Source organism: Myxocyprinus asiaticus, chromosome 36 (assembly GCF_019703515.2).
Source record: "Myxocyprinus asiaticus isolate MX2 ecotype Aquarium Trade chromosome 36, UBuf_Myxa_2, whole genome shotgun sequence".
NCBI lineage: Eukaryota > Metazoa > Chordata > Actinopteri > Cypriniformes > Catostomidae > Myxocyprinus > Myxocyprinus asiaticus.
This window is the reverse complement of record NC_059379.1, coordinates 27810759-27823118: the sequence shown is the minus strand read 5'-3', so window position 1 is coordinate 27823118 and position 12360 is coordinate 27810759. Positions and strand designations below refer to the sequence as shown.

General features: G+C 40.4%; 1 protein-coding gene across 1 annotated transcript in view; it reads right to left on the bottom strand.

The window, feature by feature from the left end:
• LOC127426637 (ras-related protein Rab-26-like) overlaps nucleotides 1-12360 on the bottom strand; it is a 112679-nt gene that overhangs the window by 46263 nt on the left and 54056 nt on the right. The window lies entirely within an intron of this gene.

Below are 12360 nucleotides of genomic sequence, written 5' to 3'. Positions count from 1 at the left end.
GGGATGTGCAAGATATAGGCTCGCACTCAAGTAAAGCGAAAAATAATTGGAACTGCTGTGAATTATATAGGTCCATTTAAAAGATAATGTATGTGGTAACATCCCCTCAGTTACAGTATTGTTTAGAGAGGAAAACCCAATAACAATTGCGAGCAGGACTGCGTGAATCTTGTGAATAAATTAAATTTCCTAAATAACTGATGCAGTGTCGATAAACTAATAACTCTGTGCTGATGCGTCAAAAGACCAAGGATTTCTTTATTGCTAAATCCTATCCTATATAGTATGATTTAACGACATCCTCCACATCCATCTCTTGCATTAATGAAGCTGCTGGTTCGGCGTCCGTTCTATCGTTGTGATAATGACACACTGTTTAGCCTAATATTGAGATTTTTTCTCTCTAAATATTTCTACTTTATTCACACAATATACTACTTTATTCTCACAATGCTACGACTTTATTCTTGTAATTTTTTACTTTATTCTCAAAATATAATGACTATAATCTCAAAGTGCTACAACTTTATTCTAATAATTTTGAATTTATTCTCATAGGAATTTAATCTCATAATGCCACAACTTTATCCTCGTAATTTTTACTTTATTTGCAAAATATTACGAGTTTATTCTCAGAATCTTAATTTTTACTTTTATTTAACGTGGCAGTAAAATGCTATTGTAAGATCACAGAGTATAGTTAAAAATAATGTATATTTTTTTAAATGCATTTCGAAACACCTGCATTGGGTTTCATGACTGTTACACCATTAAACATGATTCCAGGTTGTTTTTAACAAAGCATAGTTTCAGTGCTTGATAAACGGTAAGACAGTGTTTTTCCCTTTTGCTCTGGTGTGCAGACTTAAGTTGCCTACAATAATTCAATGCCATTTAATTTTAAACCATATAAAAATCAAGGCACCCCAAAGAGGCTATTTAACTCCACGCACATGACATGGAAATGTGAACCAGCACAGGCAGAGCGCATATACAGGCAGTGACAGTTTGATCATTTTTGTTTGACTTTATTGTGAGATTTTATCATTTTAAGACCTATGCATTGTGCTATTTAGGCTCATAGCTCACTGTACTGCTATTTTGAGTAGCGTTTGAGGAAATTTCATTGCAATAAACATTCTTTATTTCCACGTACTGACTCCCGATGAAAACCCACATAACTGTTTGTGAAACGAATGGTAAAGACGGTAACCGTGCACATCCCTGTTACAAATTATCAATGGATAATTATAAATCCAGATATTTGTTCAGCTGATGTATAACTTAACCAGTTAGCAACTAATCATTAATGTGGCTATCTACTGGCATAACAATCCTAGGCTTACATCATACAAATCATATCCTTGTTAAAGTTTTGTTGTATTGAAGGTATTGTTACTGACATACCTTCTTCATTCTGATCTACTAACGCTAAAAAAAGTCTGGTTGGTTCACTGTTCAGTGAACTTGCTGCTAATTTGATTACAGATGGTAATTCTTAAACGCACTAGCTGATTTTAAGAGTCCATCTTAAGGGAGCAAGTAGGGGTGATTCGAACAAGTTGACTTGTGCATACATTAAAATCTAATTGGTATGTGAATTGTTAAAAACAAATGAAGATTAGAGGATTATAGATTATATATTTAGAAATAAGGCTTGCATAATAAAACCTCCATGTCTCTGATGCAGAAAAGCTGCACCCCTGTGAGAAAATAGAAAGCTCCCACTCGAGGTGTTCGTAATGTGTCTGATGAACTTGAGCACAAACAGCAGGTAAAAGTCAAAGTACAAACTGTCAATTAATGCTCGTTGGGCTCACTGATCAAAATTCATTTACATTTGAAGCCAGAATTGCAGCCTGTCTTTTTGCTTTTGTACCCTGATGTAATTAACATTAAGCCTTACTTTCTTCTTCTTTTTTTTTATCATCCCAAAAAAACATTCAGACTACTAACAAAAGATCCGGGTCTTCAGCCCTATCAGCCAGGGTCTAGCTATGCCGCTGGAACAGACAACATTCTTTCTCCAAATCAAAGTTCAGAAATGTAGTGGATGTCTTTTTTGGCCACAAAAGCATGTAAATACACTATAGTCGACTAGACCTTTCAGTATGTGCTGTACAGTATTTATGGATTTAATCCTTTATTTTGGATTAGGGGTGGAGACAGGTCCATGAAGGGCAAACATTAAAGGATAATTACCATCTCTGGTACGCTGGAAGCAAACAACGTCTGGCTGTGTGCTTACACACAAACATACACACGGACATGATGCGGTCTGTTATTCAGCTACAAACAGGAGAGAAGGATTGAATGGAGATTGTCTTTATCACCTCCGAACAGCTACACAGTTTGTGTAGATGTGCAAATTTATGTGCAAATTTTAATGAAATCTTTGTTTTCTGCAAGACAGCGCGGAAGTGAAAACTAAAACAAAGACTGCTACTTCATGCTGTGTTTCCTAAAGTTCATTTGTGGCCTTGCATTGAGTGACAGGAGCCTAACTGCAGGACGAATGAAAGGAAACAACAGCAGCATGTTGGGGTCCTGTACCATCAAAGTATCCAATCAAAACAGCCCAAGGGTGTGTGCATGTGTGCTTGAACTGAATCAGACAGCAATTCAGCTGCTGAGGCTGAAATAACTGACAAGTTGTTCACGAGCATCTCAAAAGCCAAATATATTGAGAGAGAATTTTCAAAAAAAGCAGGAACACAAATGGACTGCTGGTGGGTGTATGACTGAGTATCACTGTTGATGTGAGGGAGATTGTAGAGGGTGACAGGTTATATGACAGACAAAGATTTCGGCTACATTCTTATTAATCTCTAGAAACAAACTTTCTCACAGTGTGAACCAAGATACTGCCAGGAGACTTCGCAATAGGGCAGACAGAGACAGAGAGGGGGGCCTGCAGCTTCAGAAAAGGCTTTCACTTTTGAATTTGAATCCCACAATGTTGATTATACATGATATTTATGTACAGTAACGGATTTATTACTAGGTACTGTGGTAGCCTAATGGTATTTTTCTGAAAGTGATTAGTCTAATGGCTTATTAGTTTCAACAAAACCAAACAGGCTTTGGCTGAACCTGATGGCTCCTTCAGTTTATGTCAATATTTTATAAAAGACTAACCGAATATGAAGATGTGACCGTTCCTATTATAATGAATAAATATGTCTACACTAGTGGTTCACAATGTCGGAAAGTGAGTATAGGGTATAGAGAGGATCACTTGCGATTGGAATCCGCCCCCGATCTGCTGAAGAGCATGCTCTTAAAGGCACCTCAGCTTAATTTTCTTCAACATGCCCACGATTTACAAAGAAATTTCATAATAACACATTATTACTGTTATTGTGAGATTATGACGTGCCCCTGCTGCCCCCGTTCTGTGCACATCAGTGCCCGAAAACGTTGATCATCATTCACACTGGCCCAATCGATAATGTACATCGAGCTGTACCGGTTCCCCCTCACAGATGTCCAGACTTGTTGTACGAGTCATCATCAACTTCTCTAGTGTATATCTTGACGGTACGTGTTGTTTTATTAAACTCAACCCAACAGCACTCTCATGGGCTATGGGAAACTCGCACTTCACCATGTTCGACCTTAATTCTGGCACACTAGATCCATTCTTGAGTTTTGGGGCAAAAGCCAACCTTTCACTTAATTCAACATTCAGAATAGTTTTCCTAATCTGGAGACTTATAAACACTCAGGAAAACACACCACTTTTTTAAACCGCACGCTCAGAAAAAAAACTTTTAGCACTTAAAACATCTGTCAAACCAAAGCTCATCCACTGTCAGATACAAACACACATCCTTTAACCACAAACAGACTTCCTGCAACCAAAGGTCAAACACCCGGCTAATGTCATCAACCAACCAGACATCCTGTCAGACATTTCCAGTCATTCAACCATCAAACAGACATCTGGCCAGACACTTCCGGTTATCAAACATAAACATCTGTCAGCTACTTCCGGACACACCCCTCATCAATCATTTTTATATAGTCCCTTATATGATTACTAACACGTTACATGTGCATGTGTTAAAGTATATAACCTTAACGTAAAGTGTATAATTATGTAGGGCTTTACTGGTTGTTTAGATCAGTGTTACTATCAGAAATAATTAATAATTATTTCTGTAGCTATTAATCAATATTTAAATTAATTAATTGTATCTAACTCATTAAAACCTCATATGGGACTCCAGTAAATGTAGTGTGCTACGTTTAGGAGCAAGTTTGGTTATTAGCAATAATTAATAATTATCAAAGATAATTATTAATTATTAAAATCAATAGAACATTGATGAGAATCAATGTTAGCTTTTTTTAATCCTTTAAAATCAACAATTATCAAAGATAATCGTTAATTGTTAACATCGATGAAACATTAATTAAAATTAACACTAGCTTAATGATCATTCAAATTCAATCAAAGATAATTATCAATTATCAAAAATCAATAGAATATTAATAAGGATTAACATTGACGGGGCACCACCCTGGGATCAGGGACTAATAACCGAATATTAAAACAGTCTCAATATTAGATTGTTTTCTTAGGAAAATCGACATCCGAAGAATATCGATTTTCGGGAAAAAAAACAATGAATGAAGGTTTGAATCTGAGCACTGACATCCCGTCAGCATGACACAGGCGTATGCAAAACAAACCAAAACACTTCTCTTTGTAATATAAACAAAGTTTATTTATGCAGTAATATCAATTAATAATTAATACAATGCAGTCAATAAACTTCCGACTTACAACTACAAACTAAACAGTGATATGATTAGATATGGAAATCAAAATAATTCTATAACACATAAGGTGTGTGTGTGACAGTGTGTGTGTGTGTGTCAGTGTGGTTAGTGAGAGAGAGAGAGAGAGAGAGAGAGATGATTAAGTGACAGCCCGAAAGCTGATTTCGCGATAGCTGGAGATAAAGCAGCCGTGTTCATCACTCAGAAACGCGGTTTTACAAGCGGGGCTCGTAAAAGTCCCTTGTTATTTGACTCTTTAATGGATGAACTCAGTTGCTGTCTCACCCGCGATGGCGAAAATGCACAACAGTCCAATTTGGTTGGACCACAATACAGCAAAACAAATTTGTGATAATTAATACCCTGAATATTAATAATGAGCGGACATGGCGGTCCGTAAACTGTACAAGCAAAAACCTTGAAACACAAGAATAACACACTATAATATTCTATCTCTGCCCAGACGTAACCTCTTACTTGAATCGCATGAGGACACAGGTAGAATGTGTTTTCCTCCGTCCTTTAACTCTGACCCGGTTTCTTGAGGCTCGTGTGATGACGAGAGCTGTTTCCTCGCGCTGTCGGCGGCCGGTACGGCTGTTGATTCTCAGAGGGCGGTACGGCTGTTGATTCTCGGCGGGCTCGCGGAGAACTCAGAAATGTCGACTTGATTGAAGATGGAAGAGAAATCTTTAATCTCTTCACTTCTGTAGGCCAACGGATGAAGATGCGAATTGCTCGGCGGTCTCCTTCGGATCTGTTAGAGTGTTCGGTTGAACACAGAGTAATCTCAACTCGTCCAGCGAGATGGAGATTGTATGGCTACAGTTTCAAGTCGGACATTACTTCCTTATGCCACGAGGTTGCACCGGAGAGCAGCAAAAAGCTACGTCCGTATTCGGTGAACGAAGTCGCCGGAAGCCACTTTGGAAGCATTTCAGAATTATTTGAAGTCCTGATGATGTCATGTTTGAGGGACGTTCTGTTGTGTGCCTCATCCAATAGGAGTTGAGAGCTCGATCCTTTAGAGGGCAAGGCTTCATGGATCTGTAGTCTGTTTTGGACTCCCTTTGTTTGATTTTGGCATGATTTTTATCAGTAAGATTTACGACTTAGAAGGTGGGGGCTTAAGTTATGTTTTTACGACTGCGTTAGGCCTGCCTTTGTCTTCTATCTGAATACATGAGGCCCAACATTCCCCCCTTTGTTCTGAAGAGTTGGTTGTTGTCCAGCATCTTTAGAGCAACTGAAGGGCCGAACAGTTCTTGTCGGTTCACAGTAACCTGTGGGTTACTCCATCCATGTATTCCTGATAGGAAAGAGAAATGGTTGCACAGTCCATACAGTTCATTAGAGTTTACAGAGGTTTTATCGTCTGGACAGAGATTGAGGCACATCTGGGCATAGAACTTCTCGCTAATTCTAAAACTACATTCATCACACATAAACATTTCAAGTTATTGGAAGGCACAGCATTAACCATAACACAATCCTTTGTTGTTCTTTGGTCATAACACAAAATCAAAGTAGAACCTGACATTGGTTACTAGGAACAAAATGTTATGAACAAAGGAGGGTTAAAGGTTAAAAGGCTTATCCTTGGAAATGATGGAGTTAACCTGTGTGATGGGCTCAGACTGGTGTGTAAAATGCGGCTGTATGAGAAGTGAGTCCAGTCTGGCCTGTAGGTGTTGAATGTACCTGTACATGGCGTGTGCAATAATTGCGATGATCCAACCACTAAGGAGGAGCCAGAGGGCAACCAAACCGATAGGGTGTTCTTGGTAAGATGACGATCTGCTTATGTGACTATGAAACACAGTGGTCAAGCCAGTCAGTTTGAGACTGAACTTCACTAATTCCATCCCTTCAGCCTGAAGCTGCTGTTGAAGGGTGTCATCAACGGTGAGGCTGTGACCTCTAAATGTGTCCATGATCTCAATTTCTGCGTCATGATTGTTGACGTTGAGATGATGGAGGACAATATCGTCAGTGTGCACGATGGCTCTTTGGGGAACCGTTAAGAACACCGTTTGGTTTGGTAGCCTTAGTTTAGTGGCCTTAGTTTAGTGGCTGTATCATGGCAGTCGTATGACTTCGGTGGCTGGTGTGTTAACGAGCCAGCGACTGCCTGCTCGCTCTACATTTGTCTCTGTTCCTTCAACTTTGATGGACATGCTATCATGACACTTGTTCATGGAATTCGGCTCTTTGGCCGCAGAGGTAGTTAGTCACCTCTCTAACAAAGGGGTTGCATTTTGACAAACCCAATGAATGTACTTTGTCTTAGTACACATGTTTAGGTTAGAGATAAGGTAGAGCGAGGGGTCCTCATCATGGTAGGCGAGTGTTGGTGGTGTTTTGAGGTGAATGTGTGCATTACCTCTCTGAAAACCAACATTAAATACAGATTTTAGTCTATATATATTCTGCCTATGACGGTAGATTGAGGATAAATTCTATTTTGAGGTTCTGAGGATTTACATGGATTGGAATTTCAATGCCAAAACTATATGCCATGTGTATCTGTGAAGGTTGCGCAATGGAGATAGTTGCAGATCTAAGAATTTGTTTGACAAGGTTTAAGGAGACCAGGTAAGCTGGAATCCTTCCATCACTCAGACTGTTGACTGAGGAGCTAATTTCCCTGAGGTCCTGCATTAGATCTCTAACGATACACACATAAGTTGTTTTCTCTGACAAAATCCCTAAAGAGTGCAAAGTGTTATTGATAAGAACGGATTGCAAATTTACAGTGACTATAGCACCCTGAAGGGTTTTACCCAGGCCCTGTAATTGTTCTTATTGGAGTCGTCGTCTCTGCTGGATTATTGGACGATGGCGACGTGTGTATCTTTAGCTGGCGAACTGTTTTCTGGACCAAGTGGTCTCAGTATGTCAACCTGAGCCCACGTGTCCACGACGGCAGTCAATGAGCAGAGCCAATCGGTTCAGTATGACCTGGCCAACTAACAGTGATTCCGTATTAATGGGACATATGTAAACAGGGTCTATTAGCATCATCCCTTGAAAGGTGTCAATCCAGGCCCGTTTTGCTATAGACGACCTATCTTGCATGTAACTTGTGACGCTTACGTTGCAGGTCTCTGTCTATAACGGCTGTCAAGGGAGAGCTTTGCTCTAGTCACCTCTGCGAAGGTGTTGGAACCCATTAGACTATTTCGGAACCGGTGTTGAGTAGTGCGTGGGAGTTGAATGACCCACGTGTCAGGCGTTGCCCTTACGGTACGGATCGCCCAAGAAGGCCAGAAAAGGAGGGTGTGGCATGTTAGGAGTGACTGTTTTGGGGAGCAACTTGGACACTGTTCCCCTTTTCCCGACCTCCAAAGTAAACTTTGGCGTTAACGGGAGGGGGTACATCGTCTAGTCATACTGACGAGATTTCAGCGCCGTGTTCCTTTGAGGAGGTCGACGGACCTGGTGAACAACAGAGCACGTCAAGCTTAGTTACTAACTTAGTCAAGCGTCTCCTAATATCCTCCATTTCCTCTCTCAAATCTTGTTCTCTGAGGGGATTTGAAACCTTGCCTACCCACTCACCTTCTTGTTTGGGTTTTCGTTTGAAATGCGCATTTCTTTTTGGCCAGCGAACGTTTTGTTGTTTAGGCCTGCCGTGACCCTGGGGGTGTGTCTGGTTACCACCCCCCTGGTTCTGTTGCTTACCCTGCTGGCGGGGTGATCGGCGCCTCTGGGGTCCGGTTCTAGCATTCACCTTAACGCGAGGCATTTCGTTGCCTTCAAGCGCTAGGTCTGCATATGAGGCTTGGATCCCCAGGGCTCTGGCGTCACCTTCATGCCCTCGGGCAGGGCGCACACTCCCTTTACAACTACAAACTAAACAGTGATATGATTAGATATGGAAATCAAAATAATTCTATAACACATAAGGTGTGTGTGTGACAGTGTGTGTGTGTGTGTCAGTGTGGTTAGTGAGAGAGAGAGAGAGAGATGATTAAGTGACAGCCCGAAAGCTGATTTCGCGATAGCTGGAGATAAAGCAGCCGTGTTCATCACTCAGAGATGCGGTTTTACAAGCGGGGCTCGTAAAAGTCCCTTGTTATTTGACTCTTTAATGGATGAACTCAGTTGCTGTCTCACCCGCGATGGCGAAAATGCACAACAGTCCAATTTGGTTGGACCACAATACAGCAAAACAAATTTGTGATAATTAATACCCTGAGTATTAATAATGAGCGAACATGGCGGTCCGTAAACTGTACAAGCAAAAACCTTGAAACACAAGAATAACACACTATAATATTCTATCTCTGCCCAGACGTAACCTCTTACTTGAATCGCATGAGGACACAGGTAGAATGTGTTTTCCTCCGTCCTTTAACTCTGACCCGGTTTCTTGAGGCTCGTGTGATGACGAGAGCCGTTTCCTCGTGCTGTCGGCGGCCGGTACAGCTGTTGATTCTCAGAGGGCGGTACGGCTGTTGATTCTCGGCGGGCTGGCGGAGAACTCAGAAATGTCGACTTGATTGAAGATGGAAGAGAAATCTTTAATCTCTTCACTTCTGTAGGCCAACGGATGAAGATGCGAATTGCTCGGCGGTCTCCTTCGGATCTGTTAGAGTGTTCGGTTGAACACAGAGTAATCTCAACTCGTCCAGCGAGATGGAGATTGTATGGCTACAGTTTCAAGTCGGACATTACTTCCTTATGCCACGAGGTTGCACCGGAGAGCAGCAAAAAGCTACGTCCGTATTCGGTGAACGAAGTCGCCGGAAGCCACTTTGGAAGCATTTCAGAATTATTTGAAGTCCTGATGATGTCATGTTTGAGGGACGTTCTGTGGTGTGCCTCATCCAATAGGAGTTGAGAGCTCGATCCTTTAGAGGGCAAGGCTTCATGGATCTGTAGTCTGTTTTGGACTCCCTTTGTTTGATTTTGGCGCGATTTTTATCAGTAAGATTTACGACTTAGAAGGTGGGGGCTTGAGTTATGTTTTTACGACTGTGTTAGGCCTGCCTTTGTCTTCTATCTGAATACATGAGGCCCAACAATTAAATCATAAACCCCAACAACAACAACATTTTTGCAAACGGATATTATGTGGGTCATAACACGTACACTATATTGCCAAAAGTATTCGCTCACCCATCCAAATAATTGAATTCAGGTGTTTCAATCACTTCCATGGCCACAGGTGTATAAAAAGAAGCACCTAGGCATGCAGACTGCTTCTACAAACATTTGTGAAAGAATGGGCCACTCTCAGGAGCTCAGTGAAACCCAGCGTGGTACTGTGATAGGATGCCACCTGTGCAACAAGTCCAGTCATGAAATTTCCTCACTACTAAATATTCCACAGTCAACTGTCAGTGGTATTATAACAAAGTGGAAGCGATTGGGAATGACAGCAACTCAGCCACGAAGTGGTAGGCCACGTAAAATGACAGAGCAGGGTCAGCGGATGCTGAGGCGCATAGTGCACAGATATGAAAGTGGAGTGTTGAGATCATTTGAAAACTTGGTCCAACATTTTGGGATCCCCAGACCTCAGTTTTATAGGTATTTACAACTGCGCCACCTGCTTTGTACTATTTTTGGGAGTAGCACCAATTCACTCTCTCAAAAAATTAGAATATGGTGACATGCCAATCAGCTAATCAACTCAAAACACCTGCAAAGGTTTCCTGAGCCTTCAAAATGGTCTCTCAGTTTGGTTCACTAGGCTACACAATCATGGGGAAGACTGCTGATCTGACAGTTGTCCAGAAGACAATCATTGACACCCTTCACAAGGAGGGTAAGCCACAAACATTCATTGCCAAAGAAGCTGGCTGTTCACAGAGTGCTGTATCCAAGCATGTTAACAGAAAGTTGAGTGGAAGGAAAAAGTGTGGAAGAAAAAGATGCACAACCAACCGAGAGAACCGCAGCCTTATGAGGATTGTCAAGCAAAATCGATTCAAGAATTTGGGTGAACTTCACAAGGAATGGACTGAGGCTGGGGTCAAGGCATCAAGAGCCACCACACACAGACATGTCACGGAATTTGGCTACAGTTGTTGTATTCCTCTTGTTAAGCCACTCCTGAACCACAGACAACGTCAGAGGCGTCTTACCTGGGCTAAGGAGAAGAACTGGACTGTTGCCCAGTGTTCCAAAGTCCTCTTTTCAGATGAGAGCAAGTTTTGTATTTCATTTGGAAACCAAGTTCCTAGAGTCTGGAGGAAGGGTGAAGAAGCTCACAGCCCAAGTTGCTTGAAGTCCAGTGTTAAGTTTCCACAGTCTGTGATGATTTGGGGTGCAATGTCATCTGCTGGTGTTGGTCCATTGTGTTTTTTGAAAACCAAAGTCACTGCACCCGTTTACCAAGAAATTTTGGAGCACTTCATGCTTGCTTCTGCTGACCAGCTTTTTAAAGATGCTGATTTCATTTTTCAGCAGGATTTGGCACCTGCCCACACTGCCAAAAGCACCAAAAGTTGGTTAAATGACCATGGTGTTGGTGTGCTTGACTGGCCAGCAAACTCACCAGACCTGAACCCCATAGAGAATCTATGGGGTATTGTCAAGAGGAAAATGAGAAACAAGAGACCAAAAAATGCAGATGCCACGCCGAATTGAGGCAGTAATTAAAGCAAAAGGAGCCCCTACCAAGTATTGAGTACATATACAGTAAATGACACATACTTTCCAGAAGGCCAACAATTCACTAAAAATGTTTTTTTTATTGGTCTTATGATGTATTCTAATTTTTTGAGATTTGGTGGGTTTTTGTTAAATGTGAGCCAAAATCATCACAATTAAAAGAACCAAAGACTTAAACTACTTCAGTCTGTGTGCATTGAATTTATTTAATACACGAGTTTCACAATTTGAGTTGAATTACTGAAATAAATGAACTTTTCCACGACATTCTAATTTATTGAGATGCACCTGTATGTATGTATGTATGTATGTGTGTATGTGTGTATGTGTGTGTGTGTGTGTGTGTCTGTTTGATTCTTATTTCTATATAATTTACTTATGTTTGACCACAGGGTTGTTTTTTTGATTTTTGTTGATTTTATATATATGTTTTGCATTTCATTGTTATTGTATGATTTAATAAAATAAAAAAATATTAATTACAAAAAAAAAAAAAAAAAAGATTGAAAGTATCCACTCCATCTCCTCTCTCCTCTTCCACTCCTTGAACCCAGCATTACAAAATCATTGTGTTTATTTTCATTGGATATTTTTTTACGTGTTTATTATTTTCTTTTGTTGCATTGCTTTGAGAAGATAATGAGTTTCTAGTGGAAAGTTTGTAATAATTATAATATTGGTCAACAACATAAACTGAAATGTGGCATAATGCAAAATTTAGTATTATGGTAAGGTTGATTGCATTATTTATTTATTTGACTATGTTTGTCAAGTTCCAAAAAAATTAAAAAGGGGAAAAAGTTTTAATTTATGTATTTATTTCACTGACTGGATTACCCCAAAACAGACATTAAAATATAGTTATTGAATTGGCATATACTGTATAAAACCATTTTTTATTTATTCATTTTGTCTTATAGCCCACCCCTACCACTTAGTGATATTTTT